At 36.1% G+C, this 16,930-nt stretch overlaps 1 pseudogene; it reads right to left on the bottom strand.

The window, feature by feature from the left end:
* Positions 1-12,771: 12,771 nt before the first annotated feature.
* On the bottom strand, positions 12,772-16,285 carry LOC148692657 (putative L-type lectin-domain containing receptor kinase S.7 pseudogene; annotated as a pseudogene).
* Positions 16,286-16,930: the final 645 nt, after the last annotated feature.

Raw genomic sequence — 16,930 nt, 5'->3', positions numbered from 1 at the left:
ACAGAAGGATCATTTGCATCTCCCCGAATTCATAGTCATTTGGTAGTATTGAGCAATAGGCAAAGCATCTTTTCAAATGTGAAGGAAGATAAAAGTAACTTAGTCTCAACACGGGAAGTATGTCTACCCTCATTCTTCCATGAAGACGTCATCGCTCGGCAATCTTCTGTATTTCCGATATCTCTTGTAATCGCTCGGCAATCTTCTGTATTTCCGAGTTCATTTTGAAGTTGAAAACACGATTAGGAATTGATTTCCATGCTTTGTTTGTTGTGCTGGAATGAGCATGTTGTATCTGACGTTTCAACATTTTAGTATGATATTTGTCCAACACGTCTTCCGCATCAAAAGCCAAGTCCCTGAGATCATCGAGCCAGAGCTTCAGTGCGTTGCTCTCAGCCGTCAGTTGCCTTTCCTCCGCGTCATTCAGAACCGCTGCAATTGCAGACAAGGTGGCACTCCATTTCTTCAGTTTCTTGTCGACGCCTTTTACGAGTCCAAAGTACTTGAAGACCTCGCGATGCGCCAACTTGTCAACCAGCACTTGGAGGAATGCCACAAGAAAAGCCTCTCCCCCCATAGGTTCTTGAATGGGAAGTTTGATCCCCTGACCAATACCAATCAAGACTCACAAGGAGTCACAGCTGCACAATTTAAGCAGATGAAACTAATTATTTGGGTACACAGGGGCTCAATCAGATATGTTAAAAATGATATATTGTCAAAATTTTAAAGTATCTATTAATTTAGGACGCGACAAGTTACACAACTCGAAACTCGCATGGATATAAGACCGGATGTGTAGCAAGAACTTACATGAAAGTCGTCAGATTACGAGGACACTTGCTTCCGAGGATCAGTTGAAGACTTGAAGTTGAAAACTTTAGTGCAATTAAGATTTAAGTTGTTCCATGGAATCTTGAGGCTCGAGCTTATGACTGCAAAAAGTGTTGAACATTAAACCATATATATATATATATATATATATATATATATATATATATAGAGCTGCAATTAAGATGAAGAAAATGAAATAATTGATGAATAAATAATGGATTTCCCATATAGATATAGTTGGAAGAACTTACTGCATCAATTGAAGTTTTCAGATGACCAAGAAGATTAAGGGACGCGTTTCCATTGATCTGATCGCTTATGAAAATCAACAAATCCAGATTCCAGATGACAAAAACTTTAGAGCTCTTTCAATAATTCAATTTGCCATGTAAGTCTTCTTGTGACCAGAAAGAAAGTGTTACTTTCCTCTTTATTATTCTCTCTTTACTGTCGTGGGGTCATAATGTTTATCAAATAATAGTCCAATTATTGATACGGAGAAGGAAGAGGCGCTAGAATGAAGAAGAAAGAAGGGAAATTTTTGCTTTTCTAAGTACTTTTTAAAATTAAAAAAAAAGAATATTTAATATAGAAATTAACTAATCACTTAGTATTGTGGTTTAGTAGTATTCATCTTCACTGGTAAGTGAAAGGTTTTAGGTTTGATTCTCGTCAAATGTGAATTTGAACCATATTATTACAAGTTTATTGTGAGGTTAAGTTCACATTTCTCTTTAATGTAGATAATATCAATTGTTCAATATATATAAGTTAACCAGAGTTGGATCAAAAACACATGACAAAATTTAAGATGTATAACGAAGTACATCATAATTTATAATGATGAGCAAATTAAAATGTACTAGTTATCGTGAGCCACACATCTGGAATGACAAGAAAAGAAAGCAAAGTTGATAATTTGGCAGACCAGGAAAACGCATGGCAATTGGTAAACTTTATCCTACCGACACCAGATTTTACCAAAGTTACTGCGGACTGCTTCAGCTGTACCATCGTTTTGCCATCGTTTAGTCACAAGGGCTGTAACTAATCTCCACAGGTTACTTGCCATATCCTGAATAGATGTTTAAGAAATGAAAATTGAGCCAGATTTTCACGATGGAGTGTAATATCACAAATTGTGGGTTATATTGGGATAAGGTTCTTCTCTTCAAACTTTGAGCTTACCCAATTGGGAATTTGTCAACTTTGAGCTTACCCAATTGGAAATTTGTAAACTTTGTGCTTTACCCAGTTGGTGATTTGTATAGGAAAGTTTTCAGACCATCCAGATTCCAGACGACAAAGACTTCAGAGCTCTTCAATAATTCAATTTGCTATGATAAGCCCTCCTCTTTGCGACCAGAAAGAAAGCTGTACTTTCCAATTTTTTCTCTATCTTCATTGCCATGGGTCATAATTTTGGAATTGGACCCCCTCCTGAGCAAATAATGGGGATTCTCATGACCAACTAACACAGATCGTTGAATTTTGATTCAACGGCTAAAAACAGATGATCATTCTAAAAATTATAATAATTATAATCGTTGGATCGAAATTCAACGACCCCTGCTTGTGGGTCATGAGGATCCCCACCATTTGCTCAGGAGGGGATCCAATTCCCATAATTTTTTGCCTTTTGCTTTTATTTTTTCTCTATCTGGTTTGGATTGCTTTCTAGGAGTGCTTTTATTGTTTTAATTATAAGAAAACTTCTTACAAGTTATGAGAATTGGATAATTTGTATTGATTTGAATTATTATTTTTATTTTGACAAAATAAAAAAGAAATATTGTTTTTATTGTGATTTTGTATATTCAGGTTATTCAATAATCATAACATTTAATACTACATAACATTAAAGTGAAACTCTTGGGAGTGTGCAGCTTTCTACAAGCAAGAAATACTTGTAAATTTTTCAAAAGAGAAATTATAAAATGGTCCCTCAATTTTCATCTAATTGGATTAATGATATTTCAACTAAAAATCATGACTATTGTTTCCTTAACTCCTTAAAACGTGCAGTTATGGTCATTTTCATCAACTTCGTTAGAACTTCCTTCAAAATGAGTCACATGTCGCACATGAGGATGAATCGAGGGACAAAAATGGAAAACCAAATGAGAAAAATTATAGCAATGGTCCTTCAATTGTAATTCAATTGGAGAAATGATCCTTTAACTCTAATCAATTGGAGCAATGATCCCTAAACTTCAACCCAACTATAGTGATAGTCTTTCCAACATAACTTATTTGACGAAATTCTGATGGAGTTAATGAAAATGATCATAGCTGCACGTTTTGATGAGTTAAGGAATCAATATTTATAACTTTTTAATTAATAAACTATTGCTCAAATTAAATTAAAATTAAAAGATCATTGATATAATTTTTTTCTTTTCAAATTGTAATAAAAACGGCTTTTGTCCTGAGCCACACAATACAAAGCGCAAGAAAACAAAATTGATAATTTGGCAGACCAGGAAAACGCATGGCAATTGGCAAACCCCAGGGCTCTTTATCCTGCCGACACCAGATTTTACCAAAGTTACCCAACACGCGTCCTGCTTCAACTTTACCATCATTTAATTTGTGTAATAATTTATAAAACGGGAAATTGAGCAAGATTTTCATGGAGAAGTGAAAGTACCGTAAGCAGGTGGATTGTTTTGAGATAAAGTATTTCTCTTCAAATCACTATAAAATAGAATAGATTAGATATTATTTGATTTTTTTTTTTTTGTAGAACCTTGATAATACATTGATATGAAAAAAGAAATTACATTTAGTCAAGAGATGATATAAACATTACTCTTTAAAAAAATAAAACAAAAATAAAAGAATAGAAGACCAAATTCCTCTAAAATAAAATCTAAAAAGTAAAAAGTAAAAACGTCTTAAACCAAAAAAATTTTAAAAGAATTTTACCCAAAAAAAAAAAATCAAAAGAATTTGGCTCTTCTGTCAACATTCCACCAACAGCAACATGTTAGAAACGCTGCAATTCCATTAACCCAAAGCTGCAACTAGCACATGCACATGCTAGAAAAGTTAAAAAAGTTGTATTCTTTCTATGAGAATCAGTTATCTGTTTCGTCATTGTCTCATTATTTCAAATAAGTAACACAATAACGTGGGAAAAGAAATTTAACATCAAATAAAAAAAATTTAGTAAAACTAATATTATGCTTTGAATAGTTCATGCGTCTAGTCTAAAATGTAACGATCATTAAGATTTTTCAAAAATAGAAAATTAGATTTTAATCCCTAAATAAGATAAAATTTAAAAAAATGTCTTATATAAGATTAAAAATTAAATTTAATCTCTAGACTCTATTTAATGCCAGCATATGTATTCAATGTTTCTTTTTTTATTTATAATTTTATGAAAATATTATAAATTTATTATAAATTTTAATTCTCATTATGGTAGACATCTTATATAAGAAAATATTTTCGTAGAGATTTTTCGGTACACTTATATTTTTGCATATTTTCTTATCTGCCACTAATTCATAAAAATATATTTAGGTACGAACATTTCGGTACAATGGGTTAGTATAATATGTTTAGGTACAAACATTTCGGTACACTAGTTTAGTATAATATATTTAGGTACCGACATTTCGGTACACTAGTTTAGTATCATATAATTAGATACGGAGTTTTGGTACACTTATGTTTTTACATATTTTCTTATCTGTCACTAATTCACTATAATATATTTAGGTACGGGTATTTTGGTACACTAATTTAGTAAAATATATTATGATATGGATGTTTAGGTACACTAATTGGAGAAAGTTAAATAAAATTGTATAATAATAAATTTAAAATTTAATGTAATAACATTAGATAAGTTATCTATTAAATATAAAAACTTTGACAAAAAAAAAATCTATTAAATATAAAAACAAAAATATCATATGAATTTGAATTAAGTACACATTAAGGGTCTAAAATCAATAATCAATCTAACATCAGATTTTTTTTTTTTTTAATTTTAATCTTCTTTAAGGGTTAAAATTCAAAAGCCCTTTTCAAAAATCAATGACACCAGGTATTATGAAATCATATTGCTCGAATAATATTAGGGCAATTAGTCAAAAAGGGGCAAAAAGAGGGCAAAAATCTGTGAAAGTCATATTGCCCTTCGTTAGTCAAAAAGAGGGCAAAAATGCAGCAATTACGCAACACAACACAAAGGACAAGAAAGCAAAGTTGATGATTTGGCAGACCAGGAAAACGCATGGCAATTGGCAAACACCCCAGGCCTCTTTATTCTGCCGACACCAAAGTCACCATGCGTCTTTCTTCAGCTCTACCATCGTTCATTCACAACCATCTGGGTCAACCTTTTTTTGGCGGGTTCGAGAAGACTGGGACATAACACAATCACAGTTGCAGAGACTTCGGCTGCTAGAGATGTTCTGTTGGTGGCTAGATCGCGTGATATCAAGAAGGGTTTGATTAAAGGAGACTCGAAGATTGTCATTGTGATCACGGAAAAGTGTTGCATTTCTTGGCGTATTAGTGCAATTGTTGAAGATATCAAATAACTAACCGTTTCATTTGATTTTATAAGCTGGAAGCATATTTTTAGAAAAGCAAATTTTGTAGTGGATGTCATCACTTTATATGGGCATGTGTTAAATAACTTTCATGTTTGGATTTGTTGCATTCCTTCTGCAGCTACTAGTGCCTTGTTGTTCTACTCAAATATATAAAAAAAAAATTAGAAAAATTTATATGATGGTTTGAATAACTCACTTATGTGTCTACCCTAAAGTGTAATGGTCATGAAAATTTTTCATATAACGATTACACCGTTAATATGATATCACATTGCTTGAATAATATAAGGACAATTAGTCACAATAGACTATTGATTGAATAATACAATGACAATTATCACAGTAGATACCTTTGGACAAATTGTGGCACTTTTCATTACACTTTTGAATATTGCTTTTGCAATGTGTGAGATTTCATAGGGCCCTTCCTTGATCAGAAAGAGGGCAGAAATGCAGCAATGACCTAACAACACCCAATGGGCAATTTTTTTGAACTTCGAGCTTACCAAATCGGAAATTTGTGAAATTTGAGCTTACCCAATTGACAATTTTTGAACTTGAACTTGCCCAATTGGAAATTTGTCAACTTTGAGCTTACCCAATTGAAAATTTTAAAACTATTCATCTTACCCAGTTGGTGATTTGTATCAGAAAGATTTCAGACTATGCATCATGTCTATGATGCTTCCGTCCTCTTGGACATGAGGTTTTTATAGGAGTTAGGCCGGCCACATCTAGAATTTGATCTAACATGCGTTGGCGTGTGATTAACCAAGATGAGTTATTCTTAAGATAAATGATGAAAAAATCATCTCGAAGATATTATTTATTATCTCAAAGATCACTTTTGAAAATCAACAAATCCAAATTCCAAACGACAAAGACTTTAGAGCTCTTCAATAATTCAATTTGCTATGATGAGTCTTCCTCTTTGTGACCAGAAAGAAAGTTTTGCTTTTCTCCTCTCCCTCTCTGTCTCTGTCTCTGTCTCTCTCTTTTCATTGTCATGGGGTCATATAATGATTTTCCCTTTTATTTTTGTTTTTATTTTATTTTTTGTTTTTATCTTTTATTTATCTTTTATTTTTTTAGCTTTAAGCGCAAGAGTGGAAGCTCTTTGAACAAATTGAGTTGTAGTCTTTTGCGGCATGGATTACATTGATTTTTTTTTTCGTGTGTAGAGTTAGCCACTATCTGATTTGAATTGGCTTCCATGCTACTAGCATTACAAGTTATGAGCATTGGATGATTTGTATTTATTTGAATTATTATTTTTATTGTGGTTTCGTTTATTCAAGTTATTCAATACTTGAAAATTGAAACTATAGCTGTCCGAGTTGGCAGCTAAAAGGGGTTTCTAAAATTTTATTCTCGAGAGTGACTTACTTCAGATCATTTTCCCGCTGAATGATCATGTTATGGATTTGTCCCTTGTTGGTCCAATCATAAAGGATGTTGAGCAGTTAATGCAGATGATCGCTGAAATATCTGCTTCCCATGCCTGCCGCCAAGCTAACTCGGTTTCTCGTAGATTAGCTAGATTTTCCTTCGTTCGAGAGATGCTTGTACTTGGTTTGACAATCCACCGGTGATCATCTGTGATCTATTGGAGGAGGACATCTTCATTCCTTGTACTTCCTAGCTTTGCCTAGTTTTTTTAAATGAAATATATTGCTCTTTTATAAAAATAAAAATAAAAATACTCGTAATATTTAATATCATGTAACACCAAGGTGAAACTTTTAGAATTCTCTTGCCTCTTATTTCTCTCCCCTTTCCTCCTCTCCTTTAATATTTTGTTTTTTTGTCTTCCTGTCTCTATAAAAAATCAATACAAGATATTATTATGGTTTAATCGTAACCATTCAAATAAGAAGAAGCAAAAAGAAAAAAAATTAAAGGGGAAGAGAATCCTCCTCCAATAAGGAAAAAAAAAAAAAAACGCTTTTGTCCTGAGCCACACAACACAAAGCGCGAGAAACCAAAGTTGATAATTTGGCAGACCAGGAAAACGCATGGCAATAGCCAAAGTTACCACCAGCCCTGCTTCAGCTTTACCATTGTCTAGCCATAAGGGCTGTAACTAATCTCCACACGTTAGTTTGTGTAATAAGTCAAAACAGTTTTATTTTAGAGTAATCATTTGAAGTCTTGAAGATGAAGATAAAGGTTTTATTAGCAGATCTTGAATATATAGATGTTTAAAATGGAGTGATAGTATTACAAGCGGTGAATGAAAAATCACTTCTGGTACTATTTATTTTTAATGAAAAATCACTTCTGGTACTATTTAACAAAACACTTCTGGTACTATTTATTTTTAATGAAAAATCATATTTATATCTTTCTCTGGTACTATTCACTATACTTTTAAAAAGAGTTTTTCATTAAAACGGAAGTTTTTTTGGATTTTTCGTTAATTTTCCTTAGAATATAAGGAATGTTTGTATTTTTGTCATTTTAGTTGGAATAGAATCTTCTCCGGATTTTCTTTGTGGGGTTCCGGATAATCAATCAATCGTGTCTGATGATCAATTAATCATGTTCGTTCATCGTACATCGTGAAGTTATAAATCATTTTAAATTTTTAGTTTAAAATTGAATATAAATAGTACCTAACAAAAACAGGCTGCACGATGTACAATGAATGGACACGATTGATTGATCTTCGAATTCCCACAAAGAGGATCTGGAGAGGATCCTTGTCTATTTGAGTTATCTAGAGAATGCCACATGTCTTGTTATTAGTGGCTGTTGAGATTTGTATACGGTTGTTATGAGTTGTGCGAGTATAAATAGTAAGAGCGCCTTATAATAATTAACTTAACAAAAATAGAAAGATTCAGTTGCAAGATTCACTTTCTCTCCATATACCTTTCGATCTCCTCTCTAGCTCCATAGCTTAGGTTAATTACATAAAAATCCTCTGAAGTTTATCAAGTTTTTAATCTCCTCACGTTTGATACATTACACTAATACTCGCTCACATTTTAATTCACTTTCGTATAACCTCTTAAGTCAAAATTCTGCTAATAAATTGACAACTTTATCCTTATAACTAATTAATTAAATAATAATAAAATTTATTAAAAAAGAGAATATTAAAAAAATAAATTAAAAACTTAAAAAATCGAAAGGCAAAAACCCTAAACCCTCCCAATTCCAAGCCGTGCCGTTCTTCCTCCCCACCGTCTCACCATCGCCACGTTCATCCCTTTCCTCTCGCCCGCCCCACCCTCTCGAAAAAGGGCTATTCTTTGTTCTCTGTATAAATGCACCATACACATGGTCCAGAACTTAATGTAGTATTTCCAGATTCATAGTCACCATTTTTTAGAGAAACCCAGAAATTCAAACACCAAAATTTTCACCGAAGTTGGGTTTTTTGATCAATTTGAACAAAACCCAGATGAGATTCTGTGCAAATTTTGAGAAACAAAGAAGAACCCAAAATCCAGAATGTCGGGAAAAAAAAAAGATTTGGGAATTTTATCATCTAAACTCATCTCTCAACACTTCCCATTCCCCAGCGCATTCCCACCCAACCATCCCAACCCAATCTAGATTAGTCCCACTCCCTCCTGACCATACCCAACTGAAACCTTATACACCCACCTCGGATTGTGGTTCCAGATCGTACAACCCATAGAATACATGGGTTGCTTTTCATGGCCATGGCAGCCCTGGAACTCTCCGGTGCCAACAGCAGTGCCAGAGCTTTCCATAGTGGAATGATCAATCGATGGCTTTTTCTTTCTTGATTAATATATGACTTGTGTGGAGGAGTTGAAGGATTTGGGCAGCGGGCAGGCATGGCGAGAATGGTGGTGGTGTGAATTAGTCAGAGAAAGAAAGAGAGGAGGAGAAGTTTTTAATTTATTTTTTAATGTTTAATTAATTTATTTTTATTTTTCCAATATATTTCTTTATTATTTAATTAGCTAGTTATAAGGGTAAAGTTGTTAATTTAATAACAAAATTTCGACTGAAGGGGTTATATAAAAGTAAATTAAAACGTGAAGGAGTGTTAGTGTAATATCTCAAATGTGAGGGGAGTTTTGTGAAACCTCGATAAACTTCAAGGGATATTTGTGTAATTAACCCTCTGTTGCTAAGTTTCTTCATTTCAGTTTCGTTCAAATTATTTTCGTTCCCATAATTAGTTTAGGCTAGATTAGCTATCGTTTATCAAATTTTTTTTTTTCATAAAACCTCACTAATACAAGAAAATTTTATGATATGAAAAAAAAGAGGTTACACCTAATTAGAGTGTAACATAAATCTTATTTCTCTAAAAAAAAATTACAACCAAAAAAAAAAACATAAGACCAAAATCCTCTAAAACAAATCCTGAAAAGTAAAAACTTACAAAACAACTTTGGAAGAAAAAAAAAAAAATTCTTACAAAACAAAAAAAGTTCATAAAAACTTAGGTTGGTTATTGTGTCAGTATTCCACCAACAGTATTTGCTAAAAAAGTTGCAATTCCACTATCCCAAAGTTGCAATGCCACTTTTCCCCATCACAATCCAAGGGCAGCAATTCCACCAACAAGCACATGGATAAGTTAAAAAGTTGTATGTTTTTTTTCCAAGAAAATCACTTATCTAGTTAGTTACTGTTCTAAATAAACAACACAATAACGTGTAAAGGAAAATTTAACATCAAATAAAAAAATATTAGAAAACTTGATATTATGTTTTGAATGATTCATTCATGTGTTTAGTCTGAAGTGTAATAGCGATGAAGAATTTTCATAGAGCGAGTACACCGTCACTATGATATCACATTACTCGAAATGAAATTACCACAATATACATGCTTTGGCAAATTGTTGCACTTTTTAAAAGTTTCTCTCTTGATTATCTGTAAAAAATTAATATTGTCTTTCATTAATCAGAAGGGGGCAAAAAACACAACAACGCTCTAACGACAAACAATGGGCAATTTTGAACATTGAGCTTACCCAATTGGCAATTTGTGAAACATGAGCTTACTCAATTGACAATTTTTGAGCTTTGAGCTTACCCAATTGGCAATTTGTGAAATATGAGCTTCACCCAATTGAAAATTTTGAAACTTTGAGCTTACCCAGTAAATGATTTGTATCAGAAAGTTTTCAGACCATGCATCCGGCGTGAATATAGCTTAATTGTAGGATCCATACAATGAATCCAAAGTTTTTGTGTGCCTGTACAGTTCTTCTAGTAAAAGATAACGAAGACTTGCTCAAAACACTATTTTTCAAGTTGATATCAAAGCGGCTTCGGAAGAACACCATCTCTCCCCTAAAAAAACCCCCCGCTGCACTCCTGAATCAGTGCTACAAGGGCTTGAACGAAACTACTTATCTCACCCATCAAATCATATCTACACCACCACAAAACCTTCCATCACCGATGCACGTATTCTATCTCACAAAATCCCAATAGTTCTTAATGGGAGATGGTGACACTGAATCTTCGTACGCTAAGCCTGGAAATTCTGAAGCTTAAGCCATGGTGGCCCAAAATCGGTCTAATCAAAACCGATCCTCTAAAAAACAGCAGGACAGAGGAAGAAATACTAATGGTGCTGACAAGTCCATCTACAAATATGATCATTGCGGAGAAAATGGTCACACCAAAACCCAATGCTTTGAACTCATGAGGTTTCCATAATAGTTGGACCACTGTCGTGATCCGCAGAAGAAAAATTCCAAGATGACCTCCACTGTTGCAGTTGTTGAAACAAAGGTTAAAGGATAATGATGATGTCACTAGGAATGCCTCTGCATTGGTAGCCGCTGCAAGTAATGGTGGTAAGATTTTAAATAAGTCTGCATCTGTTTCTAACAGTGCATGGATAATTGATTCCGGTGCTACGGATCATATGACTTTGACAGTGGATGGAGAAGAGAAAATCTAACATAAGGAGAAGAGAAAAATCTAACGTCTGGTAATGCATCGTTCGGGTTTATCAAGAAATTCAGGTTCTCCGCATTGATAACGGAGGAAAATATTTGAGTTCTGAATTTCAGCAGTATTTATGAACACATGCAATTGTTCACCAAACCACTAGTCTTATACACCCCAGCAGAATGGGGTAGCAGAGCGGAAGAACCGTTACTTACTGGAGGTTGTTTGGGCTTCACTGATCGAAGCTCATATGCCATTGTCCCATCGGATCTCATATGCCAGTCCATTGACTAGACCGGTGTCCTATTAAGTGTTTATTTTTAATAAACGATGGGATACTCCACAATAAATCATCTAAACTACGAAGATGAGAGAAGATTCGAACTTGAGTGCAAAAACGTGAGCACAATGCTCTAGTCAACTTAACTTGAACCAAGTCTGGCTTTTTAAGTGCAAATTTTGTAATCTAACCTAGTGTGGACTTCTCTAAACTAGTTGGTGTAATAAATTTATATATGCTTCAAGAAAAGCGAACTTTAATTTTTGAAAAAGAAGTATATGATTCGATGTCCAATCTTTTGGTGTATGATGGTGAATAAGCAAATTGACCAAAAGAGGAAGAATAAAGGCAATAAAGATTGCTGCATATATACATAATCTTACAACTCCACCATACCAAAATATATTCTAGCATTCACTTATCATCCTTGAGAAGAATCAACAGCTTCCTCATCTACTAGTGATTTCAAATTTTTGCACCCTCTTATCTCTATTCTTCTGAGATTTTGGGGAATCTGGAATTTTGCAAAATATATCAACAAATCGCACCATGTAATCTCGATGTCTTTAAGAGAAGGTGGCAGACCAACATCTGGGAAAATCTTCAAATATATCCTTAATACACTTCACTATCGAACTTGAGAATTTATCCCGATGGCCAAAAGCTTCAAATCTGTGCGTATAAATGCGCTCAAATATGAAACAGAAGGATTGCAGTGTACTATTCTTGAATACTTCACTACCAAAACTTGAGAATTTCTCCTGATAGCGACGTGATCCAAAAAATTGTAAAGTTCTGCAAAGCAGACAGTTCAATTTCACTTCTGGCGTAGAGGGAGACTAAAAAAGTTCAGAATCTGCAAGTTTATGAATGTCATCACTATATCTACTTTCTGCATCTTCTTACTCTCACACCCAATAAACAAACACGCGCACACACACACACACACACTCTCTCTCTCTCTCTCTCTCTCTCTCTCTCTCTCTCAAAAGCCTTCCTAGTTCTCCTCCCTTTGCCATGGCTACTTTAGCCTGAGAGAGGGAGAGGGTGTGCGTCGAACAGATTTACGGGTGCGAACAGAATTACTCTACAGATTACCCACTGCTCAGTATCGTACCATTAGGAAAGATCAAATCAAACTACCCAAGAAACAGAACGGTTTAAGAACTATAAGATCGAATAGTATAGAAATCATTCGTGTGTAACATTCAACTTGTAAACCAGTCAGAAATTAGTCTTCCATTACAGTTGAAATATTCAAGCAAGAAGCTTTTTTTTGTCCTGGACAAAGTAGAGACCACACAGTTCAACAGAAAGCTTTGAACTCGGGCCAGTGAACTATACAGTCTCTAATCTTCAAACTACAGGATTAAAAAAAAAAAAAAAAACAAAAAATAAAAAGGCAGTGGTAAAGTTAAAAGAATCGAAGAATCCAAATAGCTATAAACTCACACATCGAGCTTGTAGGGCTATTGGAATCCTCCTCACAATCCGAAACAATGTCATCAAGGGACAAAGGCAATCTGTTAGAGAAACTCAGACTCGGCTTCACCCTTGGGACGGCTTGAATTTCTGCCTCATTGCTCAGAATCTGCAGAACCCTCCTCATCGTAGGCCTCTCCGCGTTATCAGGGTTAGCACAACTTAATCCGACAAGCAACAGATTTCTCATTTCTTTCACATTAAACTCCCCATTCAGCCGCTTGTCAGCCGCCTCGATAATCCTCCCTTCGGAATGCATCCCAAACCCAATCAACCAAATTCACCGCCTTCTCACTTCCCGGCTCTTTTTCTATTGGCCTCCTTCCACACGCTACTTCAAGGATCACCACACCATAGCTAAAAGCATCAGTCTTTTTGGTTGCTTTTCCATATTGAAGATACTTAGGCGCAAGGTACCGCATTGTTCCCGCTGTCAGTGTGGGCTTTTATCATGATCCATGAACTTTGCCAGCCCGAAATCACTGAGCCTCGCGTTTAAATTCCCATCAAGCAACACATTTCCAGTCTTTATGTCTCTGTGGATGACCTGCTGCTCACATTCCTGATGCAGATATGCCAAAACAGACGCCAATCCGATTCAGTCTTCAAGACCAATCTAACAAGGTACCTTGTACAGATTCTTGGTACAGCGCCTTTTCGAGGCTCCCATTAGGCATGAAATCGTAAACAAGAAGCTATTCACCCTTCTCAACGCACCAGCCTTGAAGGCGAACCTCATTCTTGTGACGCAAGCAAGCAATAGTCGCCAACTCAGAGGAATTCGGTTTTACCTTCATGGGAATGCATGGATCTTTTCACCGCAGAAATGGTGCCTGAAGACACAAAAAACGCCTTGTAAACAGTCCCAAAAGCTCCATGCCCAAGAATCCTACTGGGATGAAACCCTCCTGTGGCAGATTTCAGCTCCTTGTAACTAAACTCTCTTGGCCCTGCCACCACCTTTGCTTTGAAGCTCTTCTGTTTTCTCACCTCCATCCATTTCATCACGGAAACATAACCGAAAACCACTAGCGCCACGCAAAAGATCGCTGGCCCAGCAATCCCGAGTCCCAAACCGAGCCGTCGGTGATGCTTATCCCCTGAACCGGACACAGGAATCCTCGGACTCACCGCCACATAAGTATCGGACACATTGTGTGGCTGCAACCTCGGCATTTTCGCAACAACCCGAAGGTATGAAACTCCAATTCTCAACCAGATGAATCTCCGTGCTCCCCTCCGTCGAGGCTGAAAAACCCACGAACATAACCTCGTTCAGATGCTTGGAGAGATCGACGTCCAAGCTCAAAACCGGCTTTTCAGGCTTGAAATTCGAGTAGCTCAGATACACTTTAAGCTATTCTTGGTCGTTATTGTAATCAATCCAAGCAGTAATCGAATTCCCGCCCTTGAAATCGATAACCTGTGAAATCGGATCAGCGGTCTTGATCGAATTGAGGCTTTCAATGTCCAATCCGACGTGATTGTCGTTCGGATCGAGCTTTGTGTCAAATTCGACGACTACGAACTTGTTCTTGGTCAATTGCGAGGAATTGACGAGACCCAGATATCCACCCGGGCTGCCCAGAGTCCAGTTGTACGGCGAGAGGAAAAACGATATGCCGTTGCCGTAGGAGCTCGGATTGACGTTGGCGATGGAGAAAGCGAACTTTGCGGAGAACGAAGCAGTGATGTTGGACTCCGGGTCGAAGAACCGAATTGGGTTGTTGTAGATGACGGCACCGGCGCTGGAGGAGGAGACGGTGAGCTCGCGGGTGAGCCCCACGACATCGTTTCAGATGTGGGAGTCGGCGAGGAAGGTAAGGTTTCGGAAGTTCAAAGATGGGAAGTAGAAGTTGACGTTCTCGGCAGAGCCACGGCGGAGGAAGAGAGTTATGAGGAACAAGACGTCGACCCAGAAAACAAGAAGCTTTCTTGGAGACAGGAATATGGAGATTTCGAGTTCTGATGGATGGAAACAAATGGGTTTTCGATTTTCTTTGCCAAAGCAGAGGACTTGGAGATTTTGACTGAGAACATGTAGAGAGAGAGAGAGAGAGAGAGAGAGAGAGAGAGAGGGAGTGGGGTTTAAACGGTTGGTGAATGGGCGCGTGGGTACTAAGAGAGGGTTTGCAATGGTTACGAGGGACCTTTCGGGGTAGGGGAATCTCAAAACGACAGCGTATTGGGAGCTGGGGGCGTCATGTTTCAACGCTATGGAATTTCAAGGTGGATTTTGGTCAGGTTAGGGAACATATTGTCAATATAATAACATGGAGGAGTGGGTCTCACTCTCAATTATGCATTTTGTTAATTTCTTGCATCTGACTATTAATCTAACACGAAATGACACAAAAATAACAGGTTTTTTGATAAACTCGTTAACGAATTAGGTTATCTATTAAGAATTCATTAACGAATTGGATTGTTATGTGTCATCTATTAAGAGCCCGTTAACGAATCAGATCGTCTATTAAGAACCCGTTAACGAATCGGGTCGTAGGGCCAGAGGCCATGTGATCATATGGGTCAAAGATCCAAATGTAGCCGTTACAAGACTTTGGGAAGATACACAACACACGTTCTTGAATATATAGCTTTTGAAGATTGCTGAGGTGGCATAAAGTTAGGAGAAGGAGTAGCACACTTGTAATACAAATAAGTGAAAAGGGAGCAAGCAAACGTAAGAATCCGGGAGAAGTAACGTTGTCCGAGAAATATCCAGGTTGTCGCTAATTGGTGTTCCAACCAATGGTTATTTGACATCTGGATTTTCTTTTAATCTTATTGAAACACACTTTTAAATGCTGAAACGTTAGTCCCAAGGCCGAAAAAGCTAAACAGAGTTAAAAGTTTTTCAAGATTTCGTCATCGTCTTCTTCCTCGTCCGATAGCCCTCGTGTCCATAATTCAAGTGTTCTTGTTTGCCTGGGATTTGTGGATAAAATCGGCAAAACACCTCTTTATTTTTTTGTTTTGGTGTAAAACCCAAACAATAAAAGCCAACAAATCAAGCCACAAAGCCTTCCAACTCCAAAAGAAACCTACAATACAGACAAGATGGAGGAGGAGAAACAACCAGAGTTGGGCAGGAAGCCATCACCGGAAATAATCGTAAATTTCCTGCAGAGCTTTCCAGAAAAGAAGAGGGACTGAGATTTGAGTAGATCCGTACCACGAAGGAGAGACCATCGAATGTCCCAAGCAACATACATGATAGTAATATGAAACCTGAGCAAATCAGCTTTTCCCCTTCTCTTTTTTTCAGCGACAAGAAGATATTTCATCAAAAAATAAAGAAGATTACTGAGAACAGAACGGAACGCAAAGATTATTGACGGACGCGTAAACTCCGTTTATTTTTACTTTTTGGGAGTGAAGTTTCAGCATTTAAGAGAATGAATTAAATAAAAATAAATAAAGAAATCCAGTTGTCTAATAACCATTGGTTCGGAACAACTGGCAGAGGTGAGTTGGAGTTCCCGATATCTTGAAAAATTTCTCCTCCCAAAGCAGCCACTCCTCAACCCCCAAAACCTTGACCCAAACCAAATATTGTGGATTACTTTACTTTACAAGAATAAACATGATTATTAATAATATTAATATTAATATTAAAACATTCCCAGCAAGTAATTTTAGATTTATGTCCTGCCGTGTGAATTTGCTTTTTACTAATAAGTTTCCCAGGAAATTAACTTTTTCACTACCCAAAAGCTGAAAATGCACGAACCCGAAAATGCTAGAAAAATACAAAAACTAAGTTAACACAATGTAAGTGGAGAGAAACTTAAACATAAATTGTATTGTTAACCCATGGTGTTTTGATGAGACCCCTACATGTGTCCAGTTATTCTCTA

The sequence above is a fragment of the Pyrus communis genome, chromosome 11, assembly GCF_041283825.1.
Source record: "Pyrus communis isolate YQ-2024b chromosome 11, ASM4128382v1, whole genome shotgun sequence".
NCBI lineage: Eukaryota > Viridiplantae > Streptophyta > Magnoliopsida > Rosales > Rosaceae > Pyrus > Pyrus communis.
Note: the sequence above shows the minus strand (reverse complement) of the source record. Positions and strands in the feature narration are given on the sequence as shown.